This window comes from Dermacentor albipictus, chromosome 7, assembly GCF_038994185.2.
Source record: "Dermacentor albipictus isolate Rhodes 1998 colony chromosome 7, USDA_Dalb.pri_finalv2, whole genome shotgun sequence".
Lineage (NCBI taxonomy): Eukaryota > Metazoa > Arthropoda > Arachnida > Ixodida > Ixodidae > Dermacentor > Dermacentor albipictus.
Window position 1 is genome coordinate 58,348,530 of NC_091827.1, and position 12,813 is coordinate 58,361,342.

General features: G+C 42.8%; 1 long non-coding RNA gene across 1 annotated transcript; it reads right to left on the reverse strand.

Moving 5' to 3' along the window:
* Nucleotides 1–1,570: 1,570 nt before the first annotated feature.
* LOC139047466 (uncharacterized) lies at nt 1,571–4,301 on the reverse strand. Its single transcript, XR_011507160.1, has 4 exons — nt 4,218–4,301; nt 3,045–3,079; nt 2,017–2,091; nt 1,571–1,952 (listed from the first exon to the last, which is right to left on the reverse strand). It is a non-coding gene; the product is annotated as an uncharacterized lncRNA (long non-coding RNA).
* Between the last annotated feature and the right edge of the window lie 8,512 nt (nt 4,302–12,813).

Here is a 12,813-nt window from a genome sequence, read left to right on the forward strand (position 1 = left end):
CAGGAAGTTTCGTACTAAAACATGGTCGCGGTATCGTCGGCTTGATGATAATACAATCATAGAGTTTATTGTATGAAACTCTATGAGCATCATAGAGTTACTATACTGACTCTAGAGGACAAGCTACCCATAGGGCCCATGCATTAAAATCGGGAACCTCAAGAGCGCCGCCATGTTGCTACGCGCCGAGGTTGCCAGCTCCTGAGACGCTTGCTAGACTTGGTGACAGTAGTCAGTTTTAATCCGGCAACAGTAGCAGCGTAGCAGCATGGCGTCTCGCTTGTGATGTTGTGATGTGTGCGTGCAGCCGTGTGTTTGGGCTTTATAAGTCGGTTCTTTATTCTATGTTGCGGGATGGTGTGGGTGTGGTACATGTTGGCCGTACAGCTGGCAGTTATGCAACCGAGGGATGATCCTGTTCAAGTTTCTGGCGGTATGCGGTTTTCAGCGGTCACGCCTGTTGCAGAAGTGTCACTCGACGACGTTACGAGCTCGAAGCTGTGGTCAGATTCCTCGTTGGCGTTCCGTAATTATCTTCGCACGGGCGCGGTATGTTGCAAAAGCCGCTTTCGCGATCTATCGTCGTGACGATAGATCGGGTTTTTTATTATTATAAGTAATGATCCAGCTGTAGGGCACATGTAACCGACAAACGGAAGTCTCAGGAGAGCACCTGAGATGATAGTTGAGCAGGCGGCGCAGGAACTCCAGGGCACCCGAGGGACAATGGGGGGATCAAAGCTCGAAGCAGAACGGTACGTAGGTAGGGGCCGCCGAGGCAGGTGTGTGCCAGGGAGTGTTCGCACGGACAGCTCCCCAGGCACGCGCAGCCGTGCCTCGCAAGGTCGAGATACTTTAAAGGCACCTGCGCCCATTGTCTTTCTTTTGCCTCGGCGCAGTGAGCACGATTAACGAGAATAATGTGGAGGGTATCCGGTGCAGTCGCGAATGCATCATGACAAATGTAGCTCGCGTCGCCTGGCGTCTGTAGTAATATCAGAGTTGGTTGTATGAACTTTATGCATAATACGTTTTGTTACAGTACCTCAACGGAATGGGTCTAGAGGACGGTGTTGGTACATTTTTTCGTACCGCCCTAATCCTATACCCCCACTACAAACACACACATACCCCCTTTTTTTATGTATACATACAATTCCTTGCCATGACGGATCATAGCCTCCTTTATTTTTGAAAAATAGAGGCGGCTATGGACTGATTGACGAGTTCAAGTTGTCAACTTGTCAGTAACTGTCGTAGGAATCACTGTAATAAACATAATTCCACGATCGGATTGTTTACTTTCATTTTTTGTTGTAACACTGAGGACTACATAGAACTTTATTTTGTATATGTGAGAGAAGTATGTGGATATCACGAGCTTAAGCCAATGTGCGATACACAGACAAAGCAGCTGCTACAACATGAACTGCATTGAGGGCCACACAACACCTACGTAATTAAAGGTGCAAAATATAGGGGGAAGCTTCAAAATACGCTCTGTAGCACTGCAAAGTATAACATATATTGTATGTGTACAATAAATGTTCAAAAATACAATGCATCAATGTCCCATTTGCCTTCAAGTTTATTATGAAGTTCAAGTTTACTGAAGTTTATTATGAGCATATGTACAACAGGAATCAACTAACACACCCGCAGTCAAGGTGGCTGTTCGAGGTGTGCTGGCTGCCTCAGTGTAAGAAAAAGAAATTGGGTAAATGTCGACACCAGTGCCACTGCTTCTTGCCTCTGACCTGCACGTGCCTCTGCGGCATCTTTGTGCACAAGTGTGCTGGCGTGGTGAGGCGTAGGAGTCGTCCGAGAGAAAGAGTATTGTTTACATGGAGAAGTGGCTGTTCACATTGCCTGTCACTTTCCCTCAAATGTTTCCTTGGCGACTAGGGTGACACACCCGCAGTCAAGGTGGCTGTTCGAGGTGTGCTGGCTGCCTAAATGAAATAAAAAGAAATTAGATGAATGTCGATACCAGTGCTATTGCTTATTGTCTCTTACCTGCATTTGCCTCCACGGCCTCTTGGTTTGTGGAGTCTGTATGAGGGAGCTGCTATGGCTAGGCGTAGGCATTGTCTAAGCAAAAAGAAAAGGCCATTTAAATGGGGAATTATGGAAATAAATGCAGTTATGTCTGCTTCTTGCACTCTTCTTGCCTAAAAGTTTTCAAACATAGTGTCCAGAACACACCAGCACTTTGACTGCTTCTGCTTTTTACCTGCAGGTGTTGTTGCGAGATCCTTAGTATGGCTGCATGCAGCATTGTAACACTTGGTGGAGGCATTTGAAGTGGTAGCCAAAAATATAAAGAATCATCCTTGTCTGCACGAATGCTTTCAATTTCTAAATGCAGTGGTAACTATCACTATTGGTGCAAGGCCCCCCCACATCTATGCGGCATGTGCCATAGCTCGAAACTGAATTGTTCCTTTAGTGTTTCACAAGGCATCTGATATGTCCACATTAGATGTGATGTGTTTGTTTTTATTTATCCCAGTGTGGAGAGAGCATCATTAAATGGCTGAAGTACTATAGCGCCAAACAGATGACACAAGAAGAAGAGACACGGACGAGCGCTTATGTCCGTGTCTCTTCTTCTTGTGTCGTCTGTTTGGCGCTATAGTAGTTCAGTAATATGCACCAACTAGCCCAACAAAAAGTTCTGCTGAAATATCATTAAATGTTTTGTTTATTTTTGCGTGTCTTGTTTTTTGGTTTATTTCTGAATTTATCATGATGCTAAAGTGACTTATGTAATGGCAATCAGCTTTTGTTTTGCAGAAAAACAATGCATTTCCTGACCCATTATTTGACATCCCCTCACTCGCATAATTTTGCAGAGTATTCTACCTATATTGACTTGCTTGACCTCCACTAAAGGGTCTTGCATTTTTAAATACGACTCTTTCCTTAAAATAATTCGACACTTCTCATAATTTCTGTACCTTGGGCTTCTGATACTCTGCATTCACTATTTTTGCTTGTTTCTGACTAGAAATGTCTTCTTTAATTTAGAGCTTAAATTTTACCTTTGGAACACACGGAAGGGCTTGCCATTGCATATCTGCATAAAAGGGAAACATGTTTCATTAAACATTTGCAAAATCCCATTGAAGATTGATGAATGCAGCTTGCAGTGCGATATGACTGAATGAGCCATAAAAGTAACTCATCTCACTTGGTAAATGAAAGCACATATTAGTGTGATGCACAAGATACGTTACACTAACGTGGTGGGTTCTCTTGCTTATACAGCAAAATAATCGGCGCGCGAGAAAAAAATTATTTTTGCATAACCCTTGTACACACTGACTTAAGGAAAATGAGCTGGAGCTGTCCACATGATGTACTTATTTTACCTGCGAGTATGGTCAACAAAAATGTGTCCCAGCTGCTTAGTGGTATTCCAGATTATGTCAGTATTGCATATGTGCCTGTTGTCGAAAATAATTGAATTTTGAAAGTGCTCGCAGGGATCTGATGTGCATATCTGCAGTTTATGGATACATGTAAAAGACTCAGCATCAAGTGCAAGTGAACGGTCCCACAGGCCCGGAGTCGATCATGCAAATAGATTCGCTGCACAAATTTGTGACATGAAATGGCATGCAAGGAAGTGTTGAAAATATTCCACAGTTAATAAAACGCCTAAGCTATTAATATGTGGGTTGATGCACTCGTTATGCAAAACGGAGGTGAGGCGTGCAGACAGGAAACAAGAGTAGAGTATTTACAAGCAAACAACACGCGCGCCGCCCACTTCTCTACTCTTGTGTCCTGTCTGCACGCCTCACCTCTGTTTTGCATAATGAATCCTTACGAACTAGCTCAGCTTTCTGTCGTTCTAAGTCTCCATGCACTCTATTTCGTCCGCATTAGGCACTCGCCTCTTGATTACTTCGTGGCACAGAAATACTCGGTCATCAGGCTGTTTTTCTGCTGTGGCCTTTGTAGAAGCATGATTGTTCAAAGTGCAACAATTAAACAGATTCTTTGAGTTGCTTATGGCTTCGCCAATACAATTCCGGTGCGCTGGTCCGCCTGTCCAGCAATTTCCTACTGAAGGGAAACCTGCAAATAAAAACACCGCTCCGCATGCAGAAAAATGCTCTACTGTGACGCTTCTCGAACGATTGTGATGTATCACAAGAGCTGCCTACTCGCGTGATATTCTCAACAAGGAGATACATTCGTTTACTTACATGTGAAGGTATATGCCAGACCACTTCGGGGCTTCGGTGGCACATAAGGCACGAGTGTGTCATAGCGTCCGATGTCGACGCGCGATCGCATGTCAAACCAATGGTCAAACGAAACTACTACGCATCCAAAAAACAGATTCGAAACCGAAATTCGCGTCATCCTTTATTGCATGAATGCGTACATCGTGATTTACATAAGTCACGGACTTAGCGATCGCTTTCTGTAAACTTAATATTAACGTACCACCTTCATAAAGCCATCAGGTATGCGTTTTTAGGTGACAAAGCATAAGGTGACCTGTACTTGTTCTCAGCTCTTTCAATAGTAATTGCGCTGGCCACATTGACCAGTAGCAACAGGGCGGCGCCCTAGAGGTTCCCACTTTTCCGGCCCAGCTTTTCCTCTAGAGTTGTTCTACTAACTCTATGATGAGCATAATATAGGGTTGCCAGCCATCTCGAATTTTGTGGGACAGTCTAGACCGAATTTAGAGAAAATACTAGAATACTCACAGACAGACAACAGACTATACGAGATTCAACCTAACGAAGTTGAAACTTCTCTTATTACAAGCGCAAATGAGCCACCCCCACAGCATGCATATTCAGCATGCAGCCTGAAACTACCGACTCTAAAGATGTGCCCAGGGCACTACGCTCCTGGAAGACTAACAGCAACTCGGAACTCTGATTATGAAATGGTGACAACTTAATTATGGTGTGCCACGAAGGGGATTACCTCTGATCAACTTGTGCTCTGGTCCTTTAGAAACAATCATTATACTCCATTTCATGCTTTGCAGGCAACGCTGCAGAAGCTACAGAAGCTACAGAAGCTACAAAAGTAACGCATTCATAGATGTCTGGCTTCATTCGTTTCCTGGCACAATTACTTTCGATCTACGATGCTTTCTACATAATTACTACTTGACCATTACCACTACAACTTGTGGGCGTAAGGGTGCATCAAACCACACATTTCTCCACACTTGTGCATCCACAGTACATGACGTACACGTTTTGGTCAAGAGTGTAAGTGGTGCGCTGTGGCCTCTGGCTGCAGGCACGCATCACTCTGCTCGTTTGGTGGTCAAAACATTTCAGATATAAGACACCATGTAATAAAGATGTCAAATTTCGTGACAAAAGCAAGAGGCTGTACATCAAAAACCTATGTGACAGAGTATTTTTTTGTATCACAAACGAGCAATGAGAATCTCTTAAAGCCTTCATAGTATACTACTTGCTATGCATCATGTGGAATAATAGTGTAGCGATGTCTTCTGGCAGGAGAAAAAAATAAAGGTGTGGTGCTCACACGCACCTAATGCACTTGCTTGCCATGGCTGTGCTCTTATTCCCCCTCACTTTGCATTGCCAGTGCATTTGGGACGCGCACCGCAGTGGCTGCACGCTGTAGACATAAACACCGCAAGTAAACTTCACAGCGAGGCTGCTGCTGCCAACACCACAGTAAGGAGAAAACAAATAAATTAGAAAAATGATCTCAGGCACTTGTTTCAAATCAAGTAGAAGCAAAGAACGATTCACATTGCCAGATGACATTGTAGTCAAGGAGGCGGGGCAAAGCCCCAAGTGCGCAAAATATGAAGAGAACACTGCAGCTTAAGGGGAGGGCAATTTTTAATGACTTCCAGCTTTTAACCCCAAATAGCCCAATATATTATTTTTGATACGCTCAATTTGACACCTTTAAACTTTTATTTAAGTGTGAGAAAGTCAAGTCAAAGTTCACAGTAGCATTTCTTGCTATGCTAGAGCAAGCTTTCAGTTGTGGGCAGTTCAGAAAGCCATCATTAATTACTAAACGAATACATTTCTTACACTTTCTCTTTGGATACGAATGTACTCTTTGTGGCCAGAAACAAAGGAGAAAAAGTTCTAATCCTTATTCATGCGATATGTTTGGGGCTGTGGGGGGGTTAATATATAGTGCGCTGTTACAATACATTTGAAACTAAAAAATGCCACGAGATATTTTCTATGTCCCATGTCCACGTGTCCACTGGCGTGTTCCGTCTTCATTCTAAATACCGTGTACCAACTAGCCCTAGCGCAAGCTCTCCTCAAAGATTCTCTTAGAAAATACTAAAATCGTTTCAGGGACCCTTTACCAACGACTTTCTGCACCCAACACATGACAGCATTCAAGAAAGCGATGAACGGCCGGACACATGCACCGCACAATAAAGATAACTTACCTAGCGCACACTAATTTGTGTGCCACAGGCAACATTGTGACGTGTAGTAATGAATAACGGACAAGAGTAGGTTTCTGCAGTTTGTATTTCATGAGCCTACAATATTGCGTAACAAACAAAAATGGACAAAACATCTTATCAATCCTCTTCATACAAGCTAAAAAAATACCTTTGTGCATCACATGGGAACTATGCATAATACACTGTGTATAACAATCACAATGATATATGTTACCTCTTATCAGGCATTCACGGTTGGAGCATCCATAATACTAACACTGCACACTGCAGCACAAGCCTTCTAATGAAGCGCTGTCTTCAAGCACAGTATCTATAAACAGCTGGCAAAAAAAAATGGCAAAAAATTTTTTACTGGCTTTGACATCCATGCAAGGAAACATATTCACCCATTTCATAATCAGCAAAGAGCAAATTTAACAGGCTAGCAGACAAGTCACAGTCTATGGGTACCATAGATATATGCATAGATGTTTGTCATCAACACGGCAGGCACTACCGCCAGCATGACGCAATGAACACCAGTCAAGATGTGGGAAGCAATTTGAATGCCATAATGCAGAAAGTGCATCACTGTAGAATTCGTCGTGAACAGACAAGTTCTTCAAAACATCGGCCACAAATCTGGTCGGTGCAAGGAATCAAGAGATGCAATCAAGGCAGCTGTGTCTATGGCATGTGCACGGGACGGTATGGTAAAACTTTATTGAAGTCCTGCACATCGTGAGTCATCACGAAGCGGGCCGCTCCCACGTGGGAAATGGGCATCTGCATGCCCAGAAAGTATTAAACACATTAAGAGAAAGCATTAGCACTATTTGAATGAGAATGTGAAATTCAAGAAAGCCCTCCTTGGGCAGCACCTTAACAGAGTTGAACGAAATTTATTGCATGTGAAAGGAAAAGCCCACTTCCAGTGACCGATGATAGTAAACTTCTTCTTAAGGCCAACGATTATGTTTTACAAAAATTATTTACAAAAATCAGAAGATTAGCTTTGCTAAACATAAGGCATCAAGTTTAGTACTACGCAACTCTCCAACAAAAACAGATGTTGCAATTCTATAAACCAAACTTTTTCGAGCATTCAAAGCCATCAAGACCTTGAATTACACTTTATGTGAACGCATTACTTCGGCTACATTAGTTTTGCAAAAATTTCAGTTCACGTAACAGTGGTATGGCAGCACCAGTGCCAGTTAACAGGAAACCTTTGCCGCATTCATACGCTCCATCAGGTGCTAGTCACATAACCTCTTTAGTTGCCACGTTACTGTCATAAACTGGACGCTCACATTTCTATAAAACTAAAACAAAAAAATGCAATACATTTGAAGGCCCGTAACACATTTGCTTCCAGTGGTCACTAGAAACTGACATTTTGCTTTAATACAGCAAACTAAATGTTGTCAGCACTTGCGCGAATAGACGATTTCTGCACATGTAAGTGAAAAAAGAAAAGTAAAAGCTTAAACTTGCTCTTACAGAGAACATTTCACCGCAATATGTTTTAGATTCACTGATCTTTTGTCATTTTTTGATACTTGCGACTGCATTTTCTTGGCAGAAAAGAGTCAACTATTACTGGAGGAAACAACAGGAAAGCTTTCTTCTTGAAATTCAGACTCAAGCCATGATGCCAACGATGTCATTCTGATGTCACAAACATCACCTTTCTTAAACATATTCAAGCCCCCTTTTCCACACGAAAAGTCCGCAGAAGTTCTGAAGTCCTTGCTTGCTCTAAAATGAAATGCAATCCCCTTTTTTTTACTGATATAAACAACTATCCATTGCTGAGCAGCCGCTACCAAAATAGGCTGGCCCAGAAATTGCAAAGTGGCATTGCCAGCCCCTAGTTGTTTTTGCATCCTTTTCTGGCACACGAACACCTCCACTAATGGCATGGCCAACACATTTCTTTAGTCCAGAAGTGCATTTTATCAATCTAGGTCAACCGAATATCTCTTGTGTTTCTACAGCCACAGAGTTTCCTACAAAAATTACTAGAGGAAATTCTGGTGCTGTAACTATTCAGCTACCATGGGTATGATGGTTACTACTAGGATTTGTCCGATTTTCATGCTTGGAGCTTCAGGGTGGTCTTATGATGTTACTCATCATGCTTAAACTTTTTTCAATTTCCGAGCATTCCCAGTTTTTTAAACACAGCAATGCAATCGGTCTCCTAGAGTCATGAGGGATACCTTTTATCATCTGGTCAAAATCACACTCGGCCAAAAATCACCAATCTGCAAAGTCGCAAGGCCGTTTGAAGCCAGAAGGAGTAAGTTTAGGCAAATCCGTGCACTGCTTCAACGCTGGCTGTACCAACACGCTTGCAGCTCCCATAGTACCTAGATGCTAGCGCCAAGAGCTCCCCCTAGGGATTTTTGTAGGAAACTCTATGCCTAGAGCAGTGAAACGCTGTTTGATAGAGATGTGCTATACGAACAGGAGGCATGAAAGTGGCATCACTGCAAAAACATTGCTGGCTCAAGGCACAAAGTGAGCGAAAAAAAACTATATCGGAGTCATATGTGCTTCAAATAGGAGGACAATCAATCGAGAGGTGCAAAGGTGAGACCAACGGCTGTCCTTGTAAGAACTATGGACTCGAGCATCGCACACCAGAACTCACGCATTCAAGGTCACTGCCTCATACTCTTAATCACTTCAACATCAGACTTTGTAAATGCACGACTGCATCTCCATACAATGAAACGACGTCAAGCTCCAAACTTCCTCCTTCGCACTCACATCTGTAGTGAATGTTGTATAAAAAAGGACGACGGTATAAACTGCTGCTCTGCCTTAACCAATGGCCCATCTATACTAAAAATCTGCATGGCAGTATTAGTTCACAGTGCGTATTGTCTAACGTCTAATAGTGCAGTACTTGCCTGTTGCATACAGGATAAATCACAAGCCTTCTAATTATCTATTTGTTACGTGCCGATTGCACACAATTGGTCACTTGTAGTGTCCAAAACTGTGTGCAGCTAATTTATCCTTTTACAAGTGCATGTATATTGCTGATTTTTGACTGTTTAATGTTTATTTCATTTTTATTCCAGTTGGTTTTATTACCATTTTAACACCATCGCTACATAGCTGAGAAAATGTACATCTATTGGCTGGCACTGCTGCGGACAAATGCTTTTAATTTATCCTCAATAAGATGTGTAACTACTGCATCCACAAGCAATCTACACTGTGAAAAGCTAGCTGCGTGTGAAACCTGAACTTAAATGGGCAAGCAGTTTTGCAGAAAAAACTGTTTACCCTCGTCTTCCTCATTTAGGCAATATTCGATCCATACTATGCAGACTGCATTGAACCATTTAGCACCATACAACTAGCAGTCTGTGAGAAAATAATACTCCAATAGGAGGAAATGCATACGTATATGTGCATGGCACTGCTGTGTCTAAACATCATTGTCTGCCGACAAGGACTTCGTGACGATCACCGTGAAATATGACATATTTATTGCTGAACAAGCAGGCCCGTGAGCATGTATGTGCTTCCACTGACTGCTAAACTAAGGACAGGCACCAGCATGAAATCTAGTGCTTTTGGAAACTGGCATCAGGACAGTGTGTTGACAATGTACGAATGTCAATTACATTGCCATTGGAAAGGCACAGACAGTAGACATTGGTGCTCGCATCAGGTGATGGTTTTAAAGTGCGATGTGTTCAAGGGCATACACGGTGGGCAGTCTGCAGTGAGCACCACAGACACTGCTGAGATACTGCAGGTATGGCAGCACTTCGGATGCATGGGCAGCACTTGAGTGTTTACGCGGGGTGCAACAGGATGTGCCAGTTATCTCTAGCTACACAGTGGGCCAGAGAACATGGCTTCTGCAGAAGCAGATGAGATAAAGTGCACTGCTTTGGACATTGCCTTTAGTGCAACTTGCAAGTGCCATCCGCAAAACAAAATGCAGCTCGACTCCTAAAAAGAGTTGGTAGCATCAAAGAAGTGGCTACGAGTATACATTACTTCAGTGCTAACCAAACGCATACAAATGCACAAAAAGATGGCAGAGTTCAGCTCTTAACAGAAGCAACATTTAGTTAGCAGAAGTCGCTATGCCAAAAACAAAAACTCATAAAAGAAGCCACAAGAATATGAGAAGCCGTTGTACACCTGACAGCAACCGTGTTAGGTCAATAAAAAAAAACAGGCCAACTTTAGAACCCATCTGCTGCTGGTAAGTGACGACATCGGGCAAGAGCATCTTCGATTTCTTAAACTTCTTTTGCTTTCCAAGTCAGCAACATGCTGCAAAAGCTTCGTGAAACTTTGTCATAGCCAAATATTTCTGACACTATTAACACAGCTATTGCATCTTGCTCTCTGAAGCAGAGATGACTGCAAGGAATAGTCATTTTCCTACTAAAATCACCATATCTTTTCTAGAAACAAGTCTTTAAAAACACATTGCCATTAAAGCTGCCTTAATGTTCACTGCATCTACGACATACACAGACACTACCAATAACCGTGATAAGATCTGAGGCCATTTGCTCGCATGTGTAAGAACAGTTTTAATGCACAAAGGTGACCAAAGTGCACGCATTATACTCATCTTCCCGTGCCCTTACCGATTTCTAAAATCATAATTGCATGTCACAATATGCACAACACGAAAAGTAAAAGAAACGGAGATTACAGTGCCTCACCCAACCAACATCAAAGTGGTCACAAATAAATAAAGATCTAGGTGAGAAGAAATAAACACAACTTAAAGCGTACTCTCGGAAACGGAGGTTTGCGGACCACAGAAGCAGTGAGAAGACTCAATGACAACATTCATCACATCATCATCACCGCCATGACGTGCAGACAGGCATGTGTCGACTTGTGCACATACGTGCGTACACATGTGCAGATAGACGCTTTCGCTAGAGATTTCACCATGCTTGCAACTGGCACAATATTTCTAGTAATGCATAATGCCAGCCGCCCTAACTACCAAAGTCCCTAGCTTCTGCGTAAGATGAAATAAAGTTAATGTCCACAATGGCCACGCAGAAGGCCACTGTGGACTGTCTTTTTTTGTTTTCAATGTTCGTGGTGAAAAGGGTGTCATACACTTCTGGTAGCGGACTTCTCTTTGTAATCATGTACAAATGTGCACAATCGTAAAATACAATATGAAAATGATCACTCTTGACAAATGAAATACTTCCCAACCGTGGCTACCACACAGTTCACACTAAGACCTGCAACTACCAGCAGCTTCTGCTACAGTGGTGGGTTGGCAACAATGGTCTATCCCACATTGTGCTCACTGAAGAAAGAGGCCAGAGTTTAAACAATGCATTAATACCCTAAATAAGTCTGCTTGTACAATATTGCCATGTCAATACACACTCTTGTTTGTTTGTTTCACCTGTTCCTCCTAATGTATTGCACATATAATGGCATTGCACAGTATACCAAAGGTGGTAAACCATTTGTATGTTTATTAATGAAAGAATTTCCCAGGTGCAAAGAAATTAACCTCACAACCCTCGAGCTTGAGCTGTGCATGCCCCCACAGACTGTACCAACACTGTCAGAACCAGGTTAATTAATGCACTACCCATCTAGAACTTGAGTTCTTGTTGCTTCGCTTGCTGTAAGTGAAGCAAATTAGTTCATTTCAGCTTTTGTGCTACGGTCAGGATAGCCAAGGATCATGTTACATAGCTTCTACTTTTTTAGTTACCAGTTTTGACAGCTACGTTTAAGGCTTGCCTGTGTGCTGAGGGAAAGCCTTTAGCGGCCGTAGTCGCCGAGTGCTGGTGGTACCGACAAACAGCGGGCAGGGTAAAGTGACGTAGCATGAGCAGGGAATGAAACAGGTCCAGTCGCCTCTGGCCTCTTGCTGGCTTTGGTCGTCCTGTCCTAGCACAGCTGACGCCAGTGAGAGAGTGGCGAAGACTGGCCTGTTTTTTCATTCCCTGCTCATGCTAGGTCATCGCGCTTAGCCTGGTATGTGCACTTCTCCATACTGCGTTGGCATTTACAATTGCCTTGGGCTCGCTAACTTCTCGACACGACCACTATTGTAGGCTACAGCCTCTTTCTCAGTGCACATTCTCCTTTCCACTATGATTCTGTGTGGTCACAAACGATAACTCATACATGTAATCCATCTTTCAAATCACAATGATACAAAATTCTGAAAACTGAACTCTACTAGAAAGATGGTTGTAGCGGAGTACATGGGAACAAAGTAAAAAATAGTCAAGACAGAGTGCTAGTAATCCAGTAATCTTACTAACGGCCATACCAAGAGGCCCAAATTGCTACGACTGCAAACGTAAAAATGAATGCAAATGCAAAATAAGGGAAAG